Here is a 26,624-nt window from a genome sequence, read left to right on the forward strand (position 1 = left end):
TAATGAAAACAATGTTTGGTTACATTACCTTCTTATCTGTTTTTGTGTTTGGACGTTCCACAGAATATCATCGTCACTCTATTTATTTGCTCTGGTCATCGTATGAGTTAGGCATTTGCCTCTAATGGTCTCGCTTAAGGACCAACACTAGATGGTGATACAGTATCCCAGGCAGGATCCGGACCCCTTTCACCTGCATCAAAGTCTGACTCCCTCCCAACTGATCTTACCAGTAGCCTGATACAACTGGTGATACCGTATAAAATCAGTGGGAACAAAAAAAGATGTATTACTCCTTGTGATACTCCTATACAAAAACACGTTTTTGGTAAATTACATATTTCATAACCATATGACAGAGAGAACATTTGCTGATTTTGTTTTATGACAGTGATTTTCTGAGCTGTGAAAGTGTTTGTGCTCAGCTCTCTTAAGGTCACAACACAGCATTTTGCTGGGTGCTAGTTGTTTTCCACTTTTGCCATAATCTGCTGTGCTTCTTATCATGCCGTCATGTACCAATTCAAGTGCAGCCTATGTATGTACAATTTATTTTTTCCTTTTAAAATGAGTGGGTGTGAGTTATATTTGGGTGAGCTCAATAGTCCAGAAATTACCGTCATCCTGATTTGTGGCACAGGCATCAGATTATGTGGCTGGAAAACAATCCCCTATCATCCGTCCACCTCCATACTTGACAAGGTGTGTGAGATTTTAGATTAGATTTATTTATTTTTCATAAAGAGTATAATGCATGTTAATCAACATGAATTGCTTATATTGTCTCTCTTTTTTATCTTTGCCATTCACCGATCATTAGATTAAATGCACTTAACCTAAATGTTTATCAGGGTTTTTTTTTCTTTCACCATTTTAACACTTTAGCAATATTTGGTGAATAAAAGTGGTTTACTCCATTTGGTCAAGCTGTTGTTTCTCTGAGGTCTTCTCACTTAATCTCAAGACTTGAAAAAATCTGATGTTTTCCCATTATGATATTATGCAAGACTTGGATGCAAACCGTAGAACTGAATGTGTTTTGTCTGTTTCATGACTCTATGCAAAATAACTTCCTTACTAAACACAGTCCTTATCCATAAACTGCTGAATTATTTCCACTGTCAAAAAAGCAGCAAGCACGTGTAGTTGGGAAACTGGACCCCTGCTCCATAAATAGATGTTTGTTTCTGCTTTCTGGTTTTGTTTCTTTCTGGATCTGTCCCACTGGGACCATTTTTCTGAAAAGACAGCTACGGTTAAGGTAATTCTTTTTTTTTTTGGCTTTCCTGCCTTTCTCTCCACATTTCACCACCAAGCCATCACTCTACATTTGTTATTCCCTTTGTAGTTCATTTATTTAGTTTTAATCTAACGTATGTGCTAATTTTTCTTAGAATTTCCATAGTTTATTATTTTCTGTATTTAGCTGTTCTGAATCCTTTCTGCTTTTATTTTTATTTTTTTACAGCTAACAGCTAACATTTGTTTTACTTGTGTGTGTTTTTTCAGTAGCTGGACCCAAATTGGTGATCTGAAGTGGCACATTAGTTTGGTGTGTTTGCTCAACACTTCTCTCTCCCTCCTGTCCTCTTTCTCTCGCGTCCTCCTTCTTATACTGTCCAGCACTTGAAAAAAAGAGAAGTCTGCTTCATGGCAGAGTATGAGCTGTGCTTCTCAGCTGCAAAGGAAAAGTAGAGTAGAGCTGAGAGAGGGAAAGAGAGAGAGAAAAAAGGAATGAAAAAGGGAAGAGGGAAAAGGCAGCAACACACTTATATCTGCTGTCCTGCAAACAAGAGGCAAATGAGAGATTGTGAGAGTCAGGGAGAGTGTGCCAGAGTAAGAAGAGAGAGAGAAAAAGAGGATCTCAGAAAGCTGTGTCCTTGAGAACTGCATCACAACTCTTTGAAGAGAGTCTGGAGAAGGTGTGAGTACCCCGCATCTCAGTGGGACATGTGTGTTTCCCGTGCTTCATGAACGTTAAAGCACAGTAGTGTGTGTCTGTGTGTGGAGGAAGGAGGAGGGTGGGGGGTGGGGGGGCATGTGTGTGTACACACACGTGTGTAAAACATGCTGCTTGTACGCTGACCTGCCAAGCTCAGAGTGAAGCTGGTTTGGCTGCCGATCTTCTGCTATTGTCTGCCTGCCTAAGTGTTGCTGACAGGGGATTATGGCAAATACAAAACACCGTATGGGCTAAAGAAAGACGGAGCCAAACTTCACAGACACGTGCATGCATGCATGAAGCTCCATGTTGAGAGCTTGGTTTGACTGCTTTTTGCAGTGTGTGTGCGGGTGTGTGTGCGTGTTTGCGCGCAAGAGAGAGAGACAGAGAATCAGTTTTAGCATGGCTATGTGTCTGGTCTATTTTTATAACAAAATATTCATCTTAATTCTCCAACTTATTTTGCTGGGGTTGAAGAAATAACTATTGCTGTTTTAAATAGTATTGGACCACCTGTCTGCCAAAAGAATCTACATTATCTTGCAAATGTATCCATACCCCACCAACCTCTGTTTATTTGGGAATGGGAGAGGGAGCTACAACTCAACAAAATTGACAACTAAAAATCAGAAAAAGCTGACAAAAACTACATCCTGGGCTCTTTTGGTCAGTGCTTCTACCAACTTTGTACTCACCGCTCTTTTTTGACCATTCTTTTTTGCATGACAACTGAGGCTCAGCCACAAAAATGTACTTGAACATAAATGTTTAAGTTTTGGACATACTGTATAGATCCAACACTTAGTCTAGCTAGTAGATCCAGTTTTAGATTTAGGTCTGGGATTTGACGGAGCAATTCTAACACATATGCTTTTATCTCAACCATCTAAATGTAATGAAAATGCAAGTTTGTTTTTTCTGCTGGAAAGTGAACATTTCCCCAGTCAAGGATACGATGCAAGATGTTAAACTTTGGTCTCATCTGGCCAGAGCACTTTCTGAATACTATACTCACAAAACGTTAGGGATGTTTGGCTTTTGGGTATCATGGCAATTGCATCCTTATGCAATTCTGATTAATTCTCATCTCCGTTCATCTTGCTCCATCTTGGATTTGTCCCAGTGAGCTTGATTTCTCTGGAAGTATTTCCTTCTGGCCAATCAGCAAACAGAGTGAGGATTTGTGAATTCCAATGTCAAGTTTCGGCACTGTTTTTGAGTTGTAGTCTGCCATGGTTGTAGTAATGGCAGCTGAGGAAGTGAACAAAACTATTCAGTTCCAGTTGGCCATGTTTCCAGATACTGAGCAATTAAAGTTGGAGAAAGACAAATTTGAAGACATTTTATTACTGGATATCATAGCTTTAATTGAAAAGTTCGCCTGATGATTTCACACTTAGCTGCTTCTTTGCTTCATGTATTTCCTTTTTCTGTTAATCTGTGTAACATTTCTGTCTTATTTCAGTTACAGCCTTAACCAAGCATAAAGCTAAAAACAAACACAAAAAACTTTTTTTTAAGTAAAAGTGATATAAGTGCTCAATCTACTTTTTTTTCTTAAATGATCATTCCCAATATCCACAACTTTTTTTCTCTTTTTTTAAAGTTACTTTACTGTTTTGCAGGCAGGTATACAAAAAGTTAAGAGTTCAATGAACATGGTGGGCCGACATGGCAGGTTTGGAAGAAGTTTGATACAGTATGCATCTATAAATTACTCTTAGCATTTATTTTTTTAGGCAATGAGTACACATGAATACGCAGGTTCTTTAAAGTCATTGTATCAGGATAAATAAAAATGTTAAGGCATAATGTATATTTAAAAAAGAACCACCATAAAGAATGTAACACTCGTGTTTGGCTTGAACAAAGAAACAAATATTAGGTTCTAGGAAAATTTAAAAAGCTTCAGAGTGAAGATTAAGCATGAACTCAAATATACTAATATTGCTTCTTTGAAGTGGCATTTGTTTGTGAAAAATCAAACCAATTCTTGGTTCTAAATTTTAGCAGGAGTGTGCTGAAATCATATGGGTTAAAAGTTAAATATTTAGCAATCATACCCTGAAAACTGATTTTGATGTAATTTTCTGTAATAGAAAAGCAGCATTGTGATTCTATACAAGCGGTAAGCGTGTGGTTTGGAGGTTGTGTGTCTGAACTCCGAGGTCTCGGGATCAGAGCCAAATGGTGTGACCCTTTGAACTATTTGTAACTAATCATAGGCCACAAGCCACACAGCATGCAATAGAGCCCAGTTGGGTTACTCTCATCAAAATATAATGAGAGTCAACATGTCACTCATGTTTCTGAGGACAGTGTTGAAATGAATGTCATCGCTGAAGAACTGTGCCATTTCTGATGCATTAGACGTGATGACTTTGGTTGGTGCTGTGGGTAAAAGAAGGAAAGGAAAACTTGCCTCTCTCTTGAACTGGGCCCTAATGTACCAGATATCCTAATCTATAAATGCTCTGGTAGTATCATGCCTTGGGAATCATATCTAGTATCATCTAATGTGTTTGATCATTTGTAACAGGACAAGTGTGACCACTGATCATTCTTTCCAGAATATATTTGGATATGAAATTAAAGCATCTGTAAAACATGCATTGCATACCAAAAGATATATTTTCTTTCTTGTGACAGAGTTACAACCAGATTTAACTGGAGTCATGTATCCAGTCAACTCTATCAAGTTGTATCATGACTTACATTTCATGCTTTTCTTCCTCTTAAAGAAACGCCACTAAAACTTTATTTAACATTATATGTGCAGTGCGTCTGGAAAGTATTCACAGTTCTTCACTTTTTCAACATTTTGTTATTCCAATTTGTATTAATTTAATCTCTTTACTCAGTCAACAGACCAGAGCAGTTTGCTTTTCATGGTCTGATAGTCGTTCAGGGACCTTTTGGCAAACTCCAGACAAACTGCCATGTGCCTTTTATTAAGGAGTGGCTTTTATCTGGCCAGTCTGCCATCCAGGTCTGATAGGTGGATTGTTGCAGAGATGGTTGTCCTTTTTAGAAGATTCTCTCTCCATAGAGGAATGCCAGCTCTGACAGTGATCTTGTCTTGGGCCCATTCCCCCCAGTGTAGATGGCCAGGGTGCTCGAGGAAGAGCCCTGGTGGTTTCAAACTTCTTCCATTTCAAATGATGGAGACCGATGAGCTCATTGGGACCTTCAAAGTGACAGAAAGCTTTCAGCACCGTTCCCCAGATTTGTGTCTGAAGACATTTCTTTTGATTTCTTGCCTGGTGTTTGGACTCTGACTTCCACTGTCAGCTGTGAGACTTCATATAGGCTTCATATATATTCAGTTAATTTGAATTCAGTTAATTTGAAAAGGTGTGTGCCTTTTCAAATGAACTGAATTCAACACAGGTGGACTCCATTCAAGCTCTTGAAACATCTGCAGCATGACTTGGCATGAGAGGAGTAACAGGAAGAGCTAATGGAGTCATATGTGTGTATATTTTTAAATACTTTGACTTTAGAAACTATCCCCAGGATCAACATATTAAATGACTAGCATAAATTAAAGTTGTAAGTTACTATTGTGGCGAATTGCATGCGCTTGTGTATAGTAGTAATGTGTTTCTGAATGGTGCAAAATGTTTTAGTCTCCACTAGCCAACCGATTGAGGTCAGCCGTTCAATAATTAAAGCATGTCACTGGTTAGTGCACGAGTTGGGTCAGAGGGACGGACTGATGTCTGATCACAGTGACAGAAGTCATGGCACCTCTGAAAAGACTCGAAAATAAGGAATATGGTGATAAGACGCACAGCTGAAGATATGAAGCAACAAAGATGTAAAGTTTTAAGACTCTGTTTGCTATGTGGCATCACATATTTGTGTGATAATTGCTTAATCTACAGCATGTGTCTCTTCTTTCTTTGATTTCAGTATCTCAGGAGTGAGGACAGCTTGCAGCAGACACCCGACAAGAAGAATATCAGGTAAGAGGAGTAGTGCTACCAGCACTTCTTAGAGGAAATTACCAAATAATTGTCTGATCAGGGTCGGTACCAGGAGCTGGATTTATTTACTCACAGATATTGTCTGTCAGTTTGTATGGTCAACCAAAGACTGCAAGGCCAAATTTAAGAAATAATATTTATAAAACTGTATGAATCTTGATCAACTTCCTAAAATATATAAACAAGTAAGTGAATAGGGCTGCAGTTTCCACCACATGATTAATAAGCATGTGGTTGACGTAGCTGGAAAAGAGGAAAGTTACCCTGTCAAGTTAAGCTCTGTTTCAGCAAGAACTGACAGTTCTACATCTTTAATTAGCAAGATATATAAAATGTGCTAGGCAAATTCAATATCTTTCAAGAGAAGTAAATTAAATTCTATTATTAGGTTAATGCACTGCTGCAGCATAAGCTTCTTTAAGGGATTGCACTGTTTAAAACAGCTTTTCTGATTATTATAGCTACAATTTTAACATGTTGCCATTCAGTCAGTCCCAAAAAAACTTATTAGCTCAGTTTTGTATCATGCAATGTTCCAAGATGCTGATTGTGTAGCCACTGACTGTGCAAGTTCTTAACTGATCAAAGTGTTATTAAAATAATACATCCTCTGCTACCACTAGACAACTAGCACATCTATGGAAATGTGTGGGACAGTTTTGCGGGACATGTAAAGAAATCATGGCTGCTATGATTTCTTTACATGAAGAAATCATAGCAGCAGTGAAGTATTAGTTGTAAACCTTGTATTATTGTTTTTGGTTTCTCTCGTACACATCCCAGTTTCCTTTAATAAATACATTTTGAACATAGTTCTACTGAGTTTTTGTAATGAAAAATGAAAATTGTTTCTCCTCTTTTACTGTACACGCGCAATTTTAATAGTTCTATTTTTTTAATAGAAAATAAGATTAACTTACATGGCAGTTGTAATTTAGACCAGACCTGATTTGAACTTTAACTGGTCACCTTTCCAGGTGATTTGGGTTTCTACTAAGACTCTGCAGCAGTTTCCACATGGCAGACGGCTTAGATTCACACAGAAAAACACATTACTTACACTGGCTTCGTGTAGCTCAGAGAACACACTTCAAAATACTTTTGTTAGTTTATAAATCCATAGAAAGCTTTGAACCAAAATATATTAAAAACTTCCAGACCACTTGGTTTTTCTGGTTCAAGTCTGCTCTGCATTCCAAGAATCAGAAAAAAACATGGAGCAGCAAAATTCAGTTTTTATCGACCACAAATCTGGAGCAAAGATCCAGAAAACGACTAAAATGCTGAAACACTGATTTCTTTTTAATCAAGGCTAAAACCCCATTTGTTTATAGTTGCTTTTGTTTAATAATAACTGGAAAAATAATTCTAGTCTGGTTCATAATTTTTTATTCTCTTTATTTTGCCACAGTAATGCTTTTCTTTTGTTTTGTTTCTGCCATGTGAAGCCCTTTAAATTAGCTATACAAAACAACTTGACTTGACTTTAACATAGATGTGCAACTGCAGACTTGAGGCCTTTTCAGGTGCTTCACACTGCACCTTTAGACCAAAATGATGTCACAGAGTTACCAAATCATGAGCAACAATATTTTAAAAAGGAAAGTAATTATTCTGGAACTGTTGCAGACAGTCTTTTTATATTATTAAGGATTTGCACATTGTTACTCTTCTAGCCTTTTGGTCTTCTTGTTTAGTGGTGGTGGCTTAAAAGTCATTTTAAAAAGTATTTTACCACATTTATTCCTTTAATGTTCTTTTTTCCACCACTTTCTTTTAGATCATTTCACGTCAGGTCTGGCATTTCTTTGTCGTGAAATTCAACCTGTTTGGTTTTTTTGTCTTCATCTTGAGATTGTAAGTTGTTGAGCTGGTGGTTGTCGGCTCTGTAGAAGGTTTCTGTATTCACTGTTAATCCTTTTTATGCTTCTCTCAGCCAGAGGCCCCTGTGAGATCCTGTAGATTTAGCCGGAGGTTGATCTCATGATTAGTATTCAGCTGTCAGAATATGTCAGTCAACTTTTGGAGGCTCCTTTCAGTCCTAACACTCCCACCATCCATTCTCTTACAAATTGCATGAATTCATGGCATTATATCATGTAGAAATGTGTGAAAATGTGTGTACATCCTTCAAGATGTATAGCTGTGTGGTGCAGCATTGCGTGCATTAATGTTGATACATATCCACCCCCCACCGACCCTCCATTTCCCAGGAGTTTGCCCTCCATCATATTAAATGACATGAAAAGAGCCGAAGACAGATATATGCATGAATTAATTGGCTTGAATAGAACTGTTTAGAAGTTTAATCCGCAGGGATTAATGGAAGCAGCCCTCTCTGGATTTAAGCCGCTGTGCATTGTCAGCAGCGGATTTTTTATTTCAGTTTGTCCTCCTCATTCTCATATGCTGCCACCTTTAGTTCTTAGTCAATGAGCCACAAAAAAGCTGTTAAGTGCAGGATTAACCAAGAAGAAGACCAGAGGGGTTATTTGACTCAATAGATATATGTTTTTAAAATGGTCAAACTCAGTATTTGTAGACATCAGAACAAAAATACCAATGGATTTTTAAGCACAAACTGGAAGCCATTGTTTGGATAATTTATTTATTTCTGAAAATATCTAATTCATTGATTGTGAATGGGCGACCTGTCCAGGATGTACCCCGCCTCTCGCCCGAAACATTCGCTGGAGATAGACACCAGCACCCTTCTGTCCTGGAAGGGGTGCAATGTTCATTGTCAGAAACATTGTCAGAGAATTGTTTTGAAAATTGTCATTTTCTGACAATAGTGTACAGAAAATGGATGGATGGACTGATGGATGGTTGTGAGTGGGATCGATTTAACAAGCTTCTAAACTGAGATTTTAGCTCAAATTTTAAGAGCTAAAATCTAAAATCTCAGTTTAAATATAATCGTGTATGATTATATTTAAGCTCAAACTTCAAGATTCCTTTACCTCTGAAAACTGAGTTACTTTGTAAAAGTAAACCCAAAAAAGTATAATAAAAAATAAAGGTCCACTCTTTTTTATTATTGATACTTACATTTCTTAACTGTGTGAGGAATATTGCTACACTTTAGAAAATGTCCCAATAGGCTACGGACTGTTGCATCTGTGTGATGATTAGAAAAGGGTCTTTAAACATTAGCAAATGTAATTGTATTTCTGTTGTAGAACCAAAAATAGGATGTTGCAAAGTAAAACGATGAGTGAAAGTGAAAGACCCATTCACGAAAATTAGGAAGGAGAAATCACAGAAAAGTGAGAAAGGTTAATACAAAGTCCAACAAACTTTAAACAAAGACAGAAACAACAGCACAACTGCAGAGAAACTGAAATAACTTTATGGAATAAAAAAGGAGGATCTGACAAAGAATGGACTGAAATGAAAACGGTTTGTACTGGGATAGTAATTATTGAACATTACACCGTGTTCCAAATTATTATGCAAGTGATATTTTCTCAGATTCTTAAATGGTCAATGCAAATGATGGTCAGTATAATTTTCAAGTCATGAACTATTACAGTATAAATAAAATTTTGCTGAACAAAGCTCCCCATGAGAACAGTATTATTTTCAAAAATAAAAAACTCAAAATGCACTGCTCCAAATTATTATGCACAGCAGATTTTCTAAACATTTTATGGATTATAAAGAACTGCAAATGGTCATTCTTTGAATGTGCAGCATTAAGTGATCACATGTACTAAAATCAAAAGCTATTTCAATCAAAAACATCGTAACAGACCGAGTTACATGTTAACATAGCATCCCTTCTTTGATTTCACCTGCACAAATCTTGCATCCACTGAACTTGTGAGTTTGTGGAGTTTCTGCTTGAATTTTTTTGCAGGAAGTCAGAAAACCTTCCCAGAGCTGCTGTTTTGATACGAACTGCATCCCACCCTCAGATCTTGTGCTTGAGGAAACTCCAAAGGTTCTCAGTAGGGTTGAGGTCAGAGGTCAGAGGAGGATAGTGACCACACCATGAGTTTCTCCGATTTTATGCCATGAGATGGTGCATTGTCATACATGAAGATGATTGTGCTACGGAAGGTACGTCTCTTCCTTTTGAACCATGAAAGAAAGTGATCAGTCAGAAAGTCCATATACTTTGCTGAGGTTACACACAATATCATCTATAAATTTAGTAGCACAACAAAAAATTTAATCTTTATGACACTTAAATCCAATTTGCATAATAACTTGGAACACGGTGTAAAGCTAAATTTGTATTTTCTGGTAACCTTGCCTTTTCCTTTAAAACTTTTCATTATTAAAGGTCCTTCCTAAGATGAGTATTTCAAATTATGTACAAACACTACATCTGACTGTTTTGAACTACTTCCCAGGTATTTGTTCTTATATACTAAACAACAAATGAAATAAAAAAAAAACCCAGAATGTCAGAAGTGAACAGCTAGAAACAACTGAGGGAGACTGGCTATGGAGGGATGACAAACACCAAAGGGAATCACAGCTAACTGGGTAACCAACATATTATGGAGCAAAAAGAATCTATTGTGTTTAAAACGTAGTTATGTGAAACTTAAAATCACTTTCTATTCACTCTGTTATTTTGCTTGTGAATTCCTTTATCACTTCAGTTTGTCTTAGATTTTATTTGCCTCTTTCTCGATATCAGATCCTACTCTCTGTTGTTCTTTTCTCTTCTTTTTCAGTTTAAAGGTGTACTTATTCTGCTTTTCTTTCTCTTTTTCCTCTTTATTCCTTCATTTATTTGCTGTAAACTGTGAGTCTATGAGATACTGAACAGATCGATGCCTATAGATTGGCTCATTGGAAGCCATTAGTTATGGGTTTTTATAAAGCTAGTCATTACTGTGCTTAATCTTGCAGAAAATTAAATTTAGAGTTGTGTACAGTGTTTTGGTTAAAAGTTGTTGATGTTTTTTTTTCTCATTCTCCTACCAGCTGCTATTTTTTCACTGTTTTGCATTTAAAACTGTGTGTGCGCCTCCTTGCCTGATGGGTGTGTGTTTGTGTGTGAAATGCATTTTAGTGCTTCTGTCAATAAGCCGCCAAGCTTCCTGGTCATGCCAAAAAAACCCTCAAGAAAACTGCCCATACAACAACATGGCTTGGCCACAGTACTGCATACGTTTCCCATTTTCTTCCCTTGGGGTTGGCAAATTTCTCCATTGTTGGAGCTTTTATATGCAATATATCCAATGGTTTTAATAACTTTGAAAGTGATGAGAGGGTGTCATTTTTTTTCTTCCTGACACTTTGCTTTTGTTGTTCAAAGTGCATGATGGCTCCATCCAGGTCCGGTTTCAATTTCCAAAATTAGTCATGAAGTCCTGGGCAACATTCAACCTCTTTATCCCCTCTGACTTGCCAAATATCCTCTCCCTATTTCCATTACTTCTTCCCATCAATCCCAGGCCTCTACCTCTTTCTGTCCTGCTGTTCAAGCTTTGCGTTCTTTGAACCTTCTTTTTTCCCCAACATTTCTTGTCATCCTCAGTCCAAAGTATGCACCTTCTTCACTTCCTTATATTCCTTTCCAACTGTCTTTACCTAAGCTTCTGAACATCTTTCCACTTTCCCCTGGTTCTTTCTTCATCCCCAGTTCTCTTGTCTACACATAGTCTTCTTTTGTCCCAAAGCCTTCCCCCAACACACACCCACGTCTTCTATAACTAAACAATGGGTGCCTTGAGCACTGAAAGATCAGTTCCCATCCCAGCCCAACCCCATCAGCTCTGCCCACCGTCCTCCTCCTCCACCCCATGATGATATGCAGAGTAGGGCAGCAGTCTCCTTTTGTTTAGCTTAGCGCAAATGAAAATTGCTAATCAATTTTTACCCGCTCTTATTTCATGGCATGTAGTTCCTGCCCCTCCCCTGCCAGCTGTCATTGTGTGGTTGTTGTGCAGGGCTGAAAGCTTCATTAGCAGGAGGACAGCATATTTTGCCCCTTAGCACTGTATTCACAGAATTACTAAAGATAGGACATCACCCGGTGTGAGTCATTGCATTTGTGAAAACAGACATTTTCTCATGTCTCATAATATTCTTTTTTTCATTTCTTAATAAAACTAGGGGATTTTAATTTAGGGGGACTTTAGCATAATTATATCAAAGCTTACATAAGCCTTGTTTTATTTAGAGCCAAATAATGCAAGGATTTGTAATGAAAGGCCAGTTTTTTGGAAGTTTTGCTTCTACATTACAGCTGGTAATGTACCTTCTACCATTTATGGTTTGATACAAGGAATCTATCAGTTAATCAAATATTGAGAGGAACATTTTGAGGTTTTGCAGCTCTTAAAGGGTTAAAGGGTGTTATCATGTATTGGAGTGTCCGAAAGAGTAGGAGCTTCTTAAAGAGACAGAGGCCTAATTTCTTTACGTTATGTTTGATTTATGCCTGAAAAATACTTAATTCAGACACTTTAAAAAAAATTGATCATAATGAAAATGTAAACCCCTTGTTTATAGTAACATTGCTTTTTGGGAGGGAGGTTTCCATTAATTTTGAAACAAATGTCTACATTTTCGACACTTTTTTTTCCAGCTGATGTTTGTCTTTCATTTAAATACTAGTATTCTCCAATAGAATTCCTTTGTACAATTCTCCAGACTTTGCGTAACAAAAATATTTTTTATCTTTTGCAATCTTTCTATAAGCTAGTGGTGAATCTAAAAGCTGCACTATGTAACTTTAATTTTTTTTTTTTTTTTGCATGTTTGTTAAAACCTTTACGATGTCATGACGATGTAATATGAGACAGATAATCTGAAAAAATTCTGTGGTCCTACTACCATCTGTAGAAGTACACCACTCCTAGTCAGAAACAAGCAATCAAATCACGAGGAAGGTCTTAACACTGTCAATCATGCTCGTGTATAAACTTCAGCTCTGCTAATGGAAAAGAAACAAATTACTAAACGAAAACTTTTTGTTTGCTGTCATCAGTGGCCATGCCAACTAGCTTGCACATTCATAGCAGGCTCTGTTGTGGGGAAGGAGCTGTAGCTTAGCGGAAAAGAAGCAGGAGGGTGTGAGCAGCGCATACATTTTTTTCAAATGACCTTCTCAACCCTTTTTTCCCTGCTGCTTCTTGATCCATATACAGCTTGGACAGTAGTTTTTCCATCTCCTGCTATTATTAACCCAAGCATCTATTTGTCACCTGTCTTCTGGGTGTATAGTTGCCTCTTGGTCGCTATTATTAACACCAGTGATTATAAATATATTGATGTGTGCCATCCAGGGATGAGAACACTTGAGTGGCTTAGTTTAATCAGACTTCCTTGTAAATGTCTCTGTCACTCAAAGCATAATAACTGGTGGCGTTTGCTCAGACATTAGTGTGTGAGTGTAGTTATTCAAGGCACTGATGGTCACTTGTGACTTTTTCCTAAAGAGTATTATGTGCCAGCTTTACTTAGTTATTTTGTTGAAACTAGATCATCCTCGCCAATCACATGGATCACTATGCACTTGTAGCAATGTCAAGCACACATTTAATGGAACATCACAACCAGGATGTTTTATAAAGACTCATTCTAACATATAGCTCGGATGTTCTGAAAGACACATACCTTCTCTGTGTTTTGACTTGACTTTTGGATAAAATGGTAAAAAAAAATGGTATCATTACACAAGGATTGCTTTTTTTTCTTTACACATAAACAATCACAACTGTTATCTTTAGTAGGAATGGTGCAAGACATGTTTGTCTCTTTAGGAGCTTTTTTTTGTTTTGTTTTTTTTTTCTTAACTGACTGACTTTATAACTAATAGAGAAACAATAGTTTTTATGTTCAAACTGTACAATTCTAATTTTTCATAAAACTTAAATTAGTTTTGTGAAAGAGCTGTCAGTGATACTTTCTGCTGAAATGTCTCATGGAAACTTTAGTTTCATTACCTTTTCTTTCAGTCGTGTTTTTTGTTTGCCAGGTCACAGCAGGCTGAAGTCAGATCTAAAAATGATGTCACACTCGGGGTGGTCATTTTCATTTTGAAAGTCGAAAAACTATTGGGAACTGTTTTTAAACTAATTACAATTATCTATGTAGGTCAATGACATAATTTCCTCCATTTTCTGTGAAAGAAACATGTTCATGAATATTCTTGTTCAATGCAATATAAACAGAAGTGCAAAGGTGGACAGAGTTTTACACACTCAAGAGCCAGTAGTGATATTAAACACATGCTGGCTAAGAGAACTCCAGCCTTTCAGTACAGAGTTTCACTTTTATCCCCTTTCTCAGTACCTTAAGTCCAAATACTATATGTGTTTTCTTTATAAATACAGCATCCAGAGCTCTGTAAATGTCACAGGTTCCTCTAAGCTGGGACAAAAAGTCTCTGATGTTTAATTTCTCTTTTTCTCTCTTTTGATGTTTTCACTTTACTTTTGACTTGGTAGGACACAAAATCATTGACACTTAAGAAAATGACCATCACCGAACAGAGCCTAGACCCTATTGGAACCATTATTTCAAAATTCTGCTCTAAAAAACTATAAGTACTGAAACTCAGATCTGTAAGCTGCTGAATAGGTTAATTTAATGTGAAAGATAATATACAATCTAGTTACAGCTGATTATGCAGTTTAAACTACAGTTTTCCTTATCTCTACTTTTGGGGTTACAGCCAATCAGCCACAAGGAAAATGAATTGTGCTTTTAGATTGGCTGCTTCAGAAACACCAATCTAAAATTGGCTGGATTGGAACCAATCCGAGAGCCAGTTAAGTGTCAAGAAGCATTGTGGTTTATTTCAGCTTCCCAAACTACATTTTCTTTTAAATATTTAAATGGGTTCCATGAAGAAATGTGCAAATAAACAGATTTTTCATTAATAATTTGGAGCTAGACTGAACAGAAAAACTTAAATAGGAATTTGTAAATCCATGAATACTGACCTGTGAGTAGGTGGGGGTTCATTGTAAACCTTTTTGCTATATTACTAGTAATGAAAGCTCTTAAAAGTGTGGGCAGGAGGCTGTCACTGAAGTGTAACATCAAGAAAACATACAATTATGATTTATTTTTTACTTTTGTGTGTGTGTGGCTATTGTCAGCCCGAGCACCTTTCATCCAGTGAGTATGCATATGCATGTTTTAGTTGAACCAGAAGAGAATTCGTGCATTTCAGAGTGAGTGACTAAGAGAGAGAAACTGAGACCAAGAGAGAGAGAGGTGCCATTTGTTTTGAGTGTAGTGGAAAAGCTGGAAGAGTTGCTAATCCACGTGGTTGGCCGAGCAGAAAGGCCATTCATATTTATAGCTGACTGACTCACATTCTGTCAAAGAGATGTCCAATACTCAGAACAGAACCAAGAATAACCCTTGAATGAGACTGAAATAGGGCTTTAAAGAGAAACTCATATCAGAGCTGTATTTGGTGCTGCTGAGTCACTATTCAGCAGACCAAAAGAACAAGAGGAGGGAAATTTACACCTGAATTCAAATATCATGTGTCATCTGGCGGCCAGGACAATTTGCTGAGTCATTCAGTTACTTAAGTACAATCCCTCTTGGATTAGGATTGAATGTATGGAGAAAAAAAATGATTGCAATTGGTCATTTATAAGATTTAGATTATTGCACCAGCACCATCAGGTAAAATTTTTAAAACCTGACATTTGTAGAAAAGGAGTCCTGTCGTTGGCATTCTAATTTCCTGTGAATTTTCTACGTGCTGCTGCCCGCCTTGGCCAGGACTCCCTTGTAAAAGAAATATTTAATCTCAGTGGTATTTGTCTAAGTGAAATAAAGGTTAAATAAAAAAAATAAAATACATGAATGCATTTACAAATCATCATTATGCTTCAAGATGACCAACCCCAGTCTGTCCAATGTTTAAAATGATAAATGGGGTCTCTCAATACACACAATGAAAGCAGTGTAAAAAAATATATACATTTCCTTACTTAAATATTCATATGTCTTGCAACTGACTAACGTAAAAAAAACCATATTATTAATTGCCATTTTTTGTGGGAGCTTGATGCAGTGTGAAAGATGGCACTCTTTCTCAGTTTGGGACTATTTTGTGAAGGTTGAGGCATTTGAACCATGTTACTGCTGTTTATATTTTTAATTAATTTTCTCAATCGGGTTTATTATTCTCACTTCGTTTCAGTTACCAAACAACAGTTTTGCTGGTTTTGCTTCTGTTCTTTCAGTACTGAATATCCCAGGCCTTTAGATGTTGTTTGTCTTTCATGTTTTTATGTTCTGCAATTCCATGCTTTCTTTCGGTCCTAACCTGTGGTTTTGCTTAATTAAATAATCTTAATTGACTTCATAATGTTGGTGGTAGCCTGAAATAGACCTGTTACACTTGTCTTTATTATTGTTTACAAGTGTGGAGCATATTATTAAATTTAAGCAGATGTACTAACAATAAGGACATATCTAATCTTTTATTTGTCAGTGTGTCAGATTATAACCCTATAATTGTTTATAATGTAGTTAGAAGTTGGAATAAATAAAACTTAAACACTTTGTTTTTGACAAATATAATCTACAGTATGTCAATTGAAGGCTGTTTGCAAAGCAGTTCAAGATGATAACCGTTAACAATACTCAAGAGAAAGAGTGGTACACCCTCTCAGTTTGTTTTTATCTGTCAGCTTCTCTGTAAACTCGTGTCTCTGGAGACAAAGAAAAACGTGTTCATGCATTGACACAAGCCTTCAGAAACGGGACAAGTCTGAGACACAATATGCAGATAAAAATGCACTTACAATCAGCTCCAGTATATTACTGTATGTGACAAGAACTACTCCACACAAACTCTCTATACTCAACAATTATTTCATGTGTGGTTGTGTGGCCCCCTTTCCTCTCTCCCTCGAGTATTCTTACCTTCTCACCCTCTCAACCTTTCCACCTTTGCACATTCCACTCTTGGCTCAAACTAGGGCTTCCTTTTCTTTCTTTTCCTCTCATTCTGTTTTTACTCTGTCTCTTGTTCACTCCACTTTTTCTTTTCTTATATAGATATTTTCACACCTCCCCCTGTATTGAGATACCCTACTCACAGCACTCCTAGTGACCCTGTCTGTGACCAATGACCTCAGGGGTAAATGCAAGGTCCCACCTCTCCAGGAAATAAAGACATTAGCTTCCTCCAACCGTCTGACCCTGTCTCACCTAACCTCGTCTTCCTTCACCCTTACCTCTGTATCCTTCCCTCTCTAAATCCCCCCTGTACCATTTTTTTTCTTTTGCTCCCTTTTAACCATTTCCAAAAATGCAGCTTTTATTTTTGTATTTCCTTCATGTGCTTTTAACTGGTCACTATTTTACGTTTGCATCTTTAGTACTTTTATCTGTACTGTTGATTATGATGTTTTCAGCAACCATAGAGAGAAAAAGCACAAATCATTTTATCCAGGTCAAACACCAAAAAAGTTCAAAGTAACTACATGGTGAGGATCTTTAGCAGCTTTGGAAGTCAAAAAGTAATGTTTTAATTACTTGCAGCTCAGACCAACTATTTACAAATACAAATTTATTTATTATTTTCTGATTTTTAACACAAAATCAAATATAAATGGAATTTATATGCCGGCTGTTATGCTCTTTGATGCAGTGAATGTAAATATTTGTTTTCAACTGCTTCCTAAGTTTATATTTTTTGCATAAAAGTAAAAGGGGAGACTTTATCGTAATGTGTGACAAGACCAAGGCCATTGTTTAAAGAAGTCCTGTGTAAAATTTGCCACAAGAAAAAATATGAAAGAAGGTGCTGTGTTCAGATGGGACCAAAAATAAATGTTACAGCTGGGAATCAGAATGCTGTGTCTGTTTAAAAAAAAAAAGAAAAAGCTAATATTTAAGGTTTATCAATGATTTTGCAATGGCTTATAAGTGGCTTCAAACATATCAAATGGTTTGAAATCATATATTATGGTCTTGATTTTTGTCACAAAAATCTGTCATTTTTACTTTGGTGTGTAGTATTTATCTCCACCATAAATCCAGAGCAAAATTACACAAAACCTAGGAAAAAGTAGGAATTTTCACTTAAATGTGCCATGTAAAAAAAAAACTGACTCTGAGATGTATTGTGTGTGTTTCTGCATATGCTACTTACATCTGAGCTTCCACTCCATTCTGCTTCCTTGCATGTGTTTTAGCATCATTAGTGTGTTAGTTTTTCATTTACTGAGTGAAAGAAGGGTTCCCCGGAGATTACCGTTCCTCTCTTTCTCATTGTTGTCTTCCTAAAGAGAAGAGATGGAGAAAACATTTGTCTGGTGCTGTGTTTTGCTGCAGAAACACAAGTCAACCATGTCACCTGCATGTAGCGCTTTGCTTTATGCATATTCATTTTAGTTCTTATTTCAGGATATAGGACATAGAGACTGAAAACATCTTCAACTCCCCTCTTGAAGTTTACAGAAAATTGGAAAGATTTATTTTTGTTAGTGCATGAAAGGTAGTTAGCGTTAAGTAGTTGCAAAAATATGTGAAAGAATCATTTTCTATTTTTCTTTCTTGGCAGCCTGTTGTTGGGAAAAGTGACCCAACATAGTATCACAGTTTAACTGAGAAATCATCGTTGCTCGAGAGAGTGCAAAGACTTAATTTTAATTCTTGGAAGAGAATAATTAAATGTTGTATAGTTTCTGTCTCCTTTGAGAATTTACAGATAGTTTTTGACGTGGTTAAATGACAACATTTCATGGTCAGTTTCTTTATTAATCTTTTTTTTTGTTTTCAGGTAAATTTATTAAAACATGACTAAATCTATCCTAAAAACAAGTTTCCACACAAACATGCCTCTGGCGTGTTTGTGTGGAAACACTACAGAGTTTTTCTATTCTCCTGTTACCTCACCACCTTGTTTTTCATTCTTGTTTTCACTACTGGTTTGAAAGTTCTTACCGTTAAACTTTTGCCTTTATCTTCCTTTCTCCTGTTAACCACAACAAAAGATGACTGTTTCACTGTAGCTAATGGAAACAGCAGAATGTGCTTGAGAAATGACACACACAGAAACGTTTGTATATGAATAACTATAGTGGATGTGTGTGTTGGTAAGAAAGGGTAAGAGACGAAGTTCGGTTTTCTTCACAGTGTGTTTGATTTGGCTTGGTTTATAGCAGATGGGCCTACTGTGACCCACAGGCAAATACATGCCACCCACTCACTCTTCTTAATGCTCGCATCCACACAGAGATGTAAAAACATACAGCAGCTTCACATTTATTCAGCCATATCTTATAACCATCCTCATAAAAACCTAAAGCTCTGATTAATGAATTTGCTGGATTTTCCTCATTTTTCTTTAGTGTTCACTTGAGTCTACAGGCTTGAAGTTATGACTATAGGTGTCCAGCATTTATTTTACTGCATAATTATACACATTCACTCTAACAAATCCATTATTTTATTGCTGTTGTGTTTATTATTAGAGCTGAATCTACAAATTTTTTTCTGTTTGCTTTTCAGCCTTAATGTTGCTGATCACCGGTTGTTCATGATTAGATTAATTTTCAGTCTCCATGCAATCCCTGGCTGACTCAGTGTGAGGCTTTGCAAATCATTGTTTCATTTAGAATTACAGTCTTAGTTTTAGCACTGTGAAATAATGCGCCTTTAATATTTTTAATTCAACATAATTTCTGTTGACATTGTTAGAATTAAAAACACTCTCATGTCCAAGAAATTTTATCTAAGAGGAACCTGGCTTTATAAACTATTTCAAACCAGTGCCAAAGTGATATATTGCCCTGTAGCACCTGCATAGCTGTTTTGCTTCATTTTTCATAGGAGCTAGCTTTTTAATATACTAAAATCACTTAAGATAGCCATTTATGTTTTGGAAGAATTGGTTTAGGAGGAAGGAAGATATTTAGTATCTATGATTCAAAAAGAAGATATTAGCTCAATATCATAAGAAATGTCAACAATACATGTCAGTTCAATGTGGCAAAATTATGGAAACCTAAAAACCTCTTGCTTCAATTAATGTAACTGGTTTTACTCACCAATTTGTGACAATACCATTAAACTGTAATATCTAGTTTTCTCTTAGGAGATATGGTAAATAGTTGGATGGTTGACATATTGACATATTTTAATAATTATTTATAACATGTCAAAACAGATCAACCAGAAGAAAACAAAAAACATGGGAGAGGAGAAGTTTTAAGTAAAGTTTAAAAGCAGAAGTCAACAAGTCATTTGTTTTGCACCCTTTAGGTGAACACATAATGAGATAATGTGTGTGTTTTTGTGAACACCTATAAGAACTGGTAATGGCATTAAGTCTTCCCTCTTTTTTTCTTTTGTACCTCCAGTTTTGCATGAACCTCTTTCTTTTTTTTTTTGTCTTTACCTCCCGCTTCATATGCCCTGCCCACACTCAGCAGTAAACCTGCGCTTATTAGAAAAAGGGAGAGAAAAAAAGAGAATGATGGGAGGTGAAGGCAAAACGATGGAAAGAACAGAGTGTAAAGAAATACAAAGCAAATTCTGCTTGTCAGGATTTCTCTACTTCCGTGTGTGTATGCATGTGTGTGTGGGAAAAAGGGAGAGGGAGAGAGGTCTGATGGAAGAAAGGGAGATTTTTGCTTATCAGACAGGAAGTGGATCTCTTACAATAGCATTCTGACGTCTCCCTTCTCTAATTTGGAAAACTGTTTAGATCCCTATTCCAGATATCACATGCACACACACACACACACATACGAGCACGCCCACACACACTTTGCACGCAGACACGTCACAGAGGTGCAAAAAAAAGATACAGCTGCCGAGTTGGAGACAGAACCGCTGACTGAGCCATCTGCATTCACAGACTTAAGATAATTATGAATTCACACTAACCAAAAAAGCACAGGCACATACACACAGCTTGCACACGCCCACATGAGACTTACATTACTTAGTTGTATATTTGATATTCAGCTGATGCTTCAAATACAATTATATTCAGACATAACATAGAGGCAGGGATGATAAACAGACAGAGAAAAAAGAAATTAGTTTTTCAGTTGGAGAATAAGAGAATGAGATTAAAGGGGAAGACAAAAATTTAGTAGAAACAGACGAGAGAGGGATCAACAGTATGGCTTGAAGAGGATCCTGGGGGGAAAATATGACAAGGTTATCAATGAAAAATTGCATTAGTTAGGTTTTATTGATTATGTTTTATTTCCTATTACGTTCTCCCAACTTAGATTTATTTATTTTCTTTATTAATTAACATCCAATCCTTTATATTGATTGTGTATTTAGACTTAAGGTGTGAAATTCATTATTCAATTGCATCAGAACAGGGAGCATACTTTTGCACTTCACTTTATCACCAATTTTTCATCTAGCATTTTAATGGTTTAATGGTCTGTGAGTGCCCTTAATTGGGCAAATAATTATTAGGTGAATTAATCAGAGAATAAGTCAGAATGTGCTCAGTTCAACAGTTCAGCATGCCGAGGTGAGTGAGTGAATCTTCACAGGTGCAAACAAGGTGTTTGCATAGCGTAACATGAGATTAAGTCATGTTGCTATGCCATTTGCTGAATACTTATGTAAATTATGTGGTAGTGTAGTACATGTGTGATGAAAGACCAATTTTCTAGCTGTAGGATTTTGTAAGTTGTCATCTCTAGTTACATGAAGGTAAACTCTTTGGATGACATCAGTCTATAAGACACTATTTTGCCCTTGTTTGTGGATTTCTCAAAATAACTACCAGATCTATACTTCATGCTCTAATGATATCCTTGTGTTTGGACAGATCTAGTTTAGAAGGCCTGGATTAATCTGCAAATTGAATAGAAAATGTCTGAGCTTGTCTCATTTAAAGAAGTGGTTAATTCAAGATTAATTCTGACACAATGTATAATGCACTTTTATGCCTTTACAAATTCTGCAAGTCTTGTGATAACTCATGTTCTACTATATTGTTGGATGGTTTATGTCTGCAATAGTTTTTTCCAGAAACAAAAAGACCATTTAGTTCTGCTGAGACATTTTTTGCTAAAATAATTTACACGGTATGAGGAAAAGCAGAAGATTAAGAATTGAAAACTCAGAGTGGATTCAAAAGGTATTTTATATCGCAGAATGCACATGCCAGTTCTGATCAGAAAAAAAACATGTTTTATTATCTCTGAACACTAATAAAGGACCACAAAATATAAATCTTATCACAACTTGTTACTTATACAATCTGTAATCAAACAACAATAACAATATTTTAGATTATTGGTAGCATTTCAAATCCCAAAATTGAGCAGTGATTGAAGTAGCCCTATTTAATCTGCAGAAAAATTTATTTTCTCTCAATTTTATAATAAATATAATAAATTGTGTCTCCATAATCTATCCTCTACAAAAACTGTTAAATTATTCCTACATGAATAAAATAAATCTACTAACGTATCATTTTCTGACATCAGTAATGCAACTAACAAAAGTCAGAATCAACTGGAGCAATTTACCAACAGAACCCGTATAAAGCTGGGATTGAACGGCGCTTCCTTTTACCCATGATAAAAGAGGGATCAGATTTTGTTATGTACCACAGCAGGGTCAACTATTGTCTGACTGATGAACAAACAGCCGGGCAATGCCTAAATCCCAGTTGGAGTTTACACACACACACGCGCGCGCACAGCAAAATCCCATAGTGTGTGTGAACAAACAGAGGATGAAAGGCAAGACAGCGAGGGGAAGAGCACATATAAAGAGCTGCTGTTTTATTAATGAACCTGGAAACAGGCTTGGGATTCTCAGGATGAGTGTTTGTGAGTGTGTGCATGTGTGTGGGTCTCTAGCAATGCAGCCGCACAGCTTCAGAAATCAAGGTGGCTGCCTGGACAGTATCGGTACTTGCCCACACACACACGCACACCCCTACACACGTAAAGTCTCTAATAAATTCACCCTAATTCATTCTCTCTTTTCTCTGGGGAAGAGCCAGCAGTTTGCCTGATCCAAGGAAGCTTCACGTTACCTTTCCTAAATAATTGATGCTCTGTCTCTGAGTTGCACTCACTTGCTCCTCTTTTTGCTGTCTGTATATAGATATGTATGTTTTTCTGTCTGGTTAATTTTTTTGTAGCTTATTTTTCTATCCCTGTGCCTCTTTTATCTTTTGTCTGTTTTATTGTGTAATAACATAACTTACACAAATGTTCCCTACTGTAATTTTCTGTTGTCATTTCTTTTGGAATATGAAAGAATTTGAGTTGTTACAAACTCAAGAGTTTTTTAGCCTTTTTCCAAAAGCCGATATCCATGTGTATCTCTTTGCATGATTGCATATTCCTGTGTGTGAAAATGAAGGGGGGGTGAGGAGGTGGGAGAGGGACGTTTTGAGTCTGAATTTTTTTCAGGTCCAAATGTGCCCCTTAAGAATTCAAACCTATGAAAGTGTCTGCATTTTGATACGCAGTGAGCGTTAAAGTGAATTTTTATATTTGTAGAAGCAACTATAGTGTATTTTGTGTAGGGGTGGGAGGGGTGTGTGTGTGTATATATATGTGCACAGACCTTCTTCCCCCACTCCCACAGGGACCTAACCCCACTAACCAGGGGTTAAGTGCTGCCTTTCCCTTCCTCTAACATTCATCTTGTCTTCTTCCTCTCAGATCTTAAAGTTCCTTCCATTTATTCTTTTCAACCCTTTCTTAAACCTATGCAACTGCAGTTTCTTAAACTGCACAGGTTTAAGAAATGCATATATATATATATATATATATATATATATATATATATATATATATATGTCTTAAACCTGTGCAGTTTAAGAAACTGCAGTTGCATAGGTTTATATATATATATATATATATATATATATATATATATATATATATATATATATATATATATATATATATATGCCGATACCCATGTGTATCTCTTTGCATGAGATACACAAAGAGATACACATGGGTGTATGTCATGCACCCATGTGCATACACGCATATATATGTGTATGAGATACATACACACACAATCCATTTCTACTAGTACCTTTAAACCAAGTGTACTTTAAATGTTTGGTGTGTGTTTGAGCTTTTCCAATAGAAGTCATATTCTATGACTGCTATAGAGTAGAATTCTAGAGGTCTATTCCATGACTTCTATTGTTGAATAAAAATCATATTCTATGACTTCTCTTCTATGACCATTTGTATCTTAAATGTACAAATGGTCAAAATTTTAATTTAACCATTTAACTTGCCAGTTTTATGAGATCCAACACAATAACCTGCACATGGCTTGAGTGTGAAAAATGTCATCCATAAATGAATGGCAGATATAGAAAAGCATGAACATTATAATGTTAAAAGTACTAGATATTTCAATATCTCTCACATAGATGTTTAGAACAAAACATTAAAGTAAAATCCGAAGCATAAGTCCATGTTTTGAGTGTGTGTGTGAGAGAGAAGAGCATGTTTATGCTGATTGGTACTTTGCAGAGAGACTGTCAAGAGTCAAGAGTCCCTAATCCTTGCCATCAGAGACTCCTCAGCACACACATACATGCATGCACTAACAAATTCACACACATTTTTATCAGGTTGCCCAGTGAACCATTATGGTGTGTTGTGTATGCGTGTGTGTGTGCCCTGATGAAGGGATACCAGTCTTCCCATGACAGAAGTAATCCTGTTCAGTGGAAGCTCTGGATATTCCAACTGGTGTATGCGTGTTTTGATGGGTTTCTCGGTGTGTATCCCCATGCAGCAAGTCATAGAGCCCAAATCCACTGCCTGTTTGCCTCCCTGCCAGTCTAGCCACTTCCTATTCTCTGTCTGCACTGTTCCAAGATGTTGTTTTCTAAAATAGTACTGGTACCAGTGTTGATCCTAAACAAACACTTAATAAATATTCATTATGAGTCCAAATGAAGTGCAGTTTTTGCATTATAATTTGTGAAGCATTTAGTTAAACTAAAGTTATCATAAGTCTGAGGCAACTTCTAGATTTTCACTCATTAAACATGTTACTCCAGAGTATTTAATTATAATATAAGGGGATGAACACTGAGGTCTTCTAATGTCCTTAATAACCCTATCACACCATTTAATTTCTGCTTGGTGTTTTAGGAAATCGTGTGACAGAATCACATTTATAAGTATTTGACACTGTAGTATACACAGATTTAATGCCAAGTAAACTAGACTGATAAAAGCCACCAATTTATAGTGAATTAGCACAATAAATTAATAGCAGAAAATAGTGAATTTCTTCTTCTTCTTTTTTGCAAAATATACGATTTGAAGTCATGGAGAAACCACAAGAATTTCTGAGATTTTAAAATGGTAAAATGTGTGTTTGAATTTGGCTTGCTAACAGAGTAATTCTGGGCTGTTTTGGGAAGTAGGAGAAATTCACAGCTGATTAACATAACAGGCTGTATTGGCTAGCTAGCCACACGCTTTTATTAGTGGTTTTTAGTTAAGAGGATGAAAGTTTGACAAAAAACACGTGGCGATTTATTGCCACCACATCACCCTAATCCACGCCTGTAAAAAAAAATCTTAGCCCAGGTTTGATTATGTGTGCAGCTTGCAGATAACTTTTGCTGTCAGTGTTACTGCTATGAGAGAAGCACATAGCATTATGTCATATCTGTGCCAATGCTATAGAATCAATTCCAGTGTTACTCAAATGTCACAACACATTTAACCTCGTACTAGATTATGCAGACAATCTGAAGATTCACTCACACAAGGATGCTGAAGGGTCAGCATAGCTCTGTCTGTACTCTCCCATTTGTTCAGCTAATAAGTATTTGATCATTTGGAGGCTCTCTGAAGGATTGTTTGGGGCGCAATAGTTTTTTGCTAATATACGCCAAGTGTTACAAATTTGCACTTTATATGCTAACGTCAAAATTAGCAAATGGGACAGAGTATTTCAATCTGAATTTACAGTCTCTCTCTCTTCTTGTCATGCTTCCCTCAGGTTTGTTACTGACTGTGAAGCCTTGACCCGATATTGTACACTCTACAGTCGAGTGGGATGGCCTTCTTTGTCCAACACAAGGTTGGGACATTGGTTCACTTTTGTTTTCCTACATCTGTGATTAATCACACAGAGAAATACTGATTCTTACACATTTTGTTCAAATGATAATTTCTTTGTTCCATTTCCCAGCACAGAATATGGAAAAAGAGCCTACATGGAACATGTTGCAAAAAGACTGTAAATTAACTGAACTTGTTTCATTGAGAGCACTAAAAATTACTTCTTTAAATTCTGACTGTGTTTTTAATCATTATTTTGTATGACATTTAATTGAGTAACTAATTGTGATTATTGTATAACTTTTGCAGTCTCTCAACCAGGACTCATTTAAAAACAGGTTTTTAATATCAGTGGGAGTTTTCCTGGTGAGATAAAGGCTAAACAAAATGAATGTACAGTGCTTTAGTTCAAAGTTGTGGTTTGTATCTAATGCTCCAAGGTCTATAATGATGTTGGACCAAATAAACTAAGTTAAAGCAAGGAAGACAAGCTGATTCCTGAAAAACAACAGCAACAACAAATTTAATGTACATTTTTAATGTAAGAATTTGTGGAACAGCTGTGGAACAGCTTTAATGTAATGTGGCAGTAATGCTTTTCATTTTCCTAAAAGATATGACATTTACCTGCCTCAGAGTAACTGAAAAGGACATCAAACTATAAATTGGAACTGTAAAAAACAATTAAAA

At 36.4% G+C, this 26,624-nt stretch overlaps 1 long non-coding RNA gene across 1 annotated transcript; it reads left to right on the plus strand.

Annotated features, from left to right (window-relative positions):
• The first annotated feature begins 1,712 nt into the window (after positions 1-1,712).
• Positions 1,713-26,624, plus strand: LOC111608471. Its single transcript, XR_002752687.1, has 4 exons — positions 1,713-1,924; positions 5,858-5,910; positions 25,873-25,953; positions 26,065-26,624. It is a non-coding gene; the product is annotated as an uncharacterized LOC111608471 (long non-coding RNA).

Source organism: Xiphophorus maculatus, chromosome 4, assembly GCF_002775205.1.
Source record: "Xiphophorus maculatus strain JP 163 A chromosome 4, X_maculatus-5.0-male, whole genome shotgun sequence".
Classification (NCBI taxonomy): Eukaryota; Metazoa; Chordata; class Actinopteri; order Cyprinodontiformes; family Poeciliidae; genus Xiphophorus; species Xiphophorus maculatus.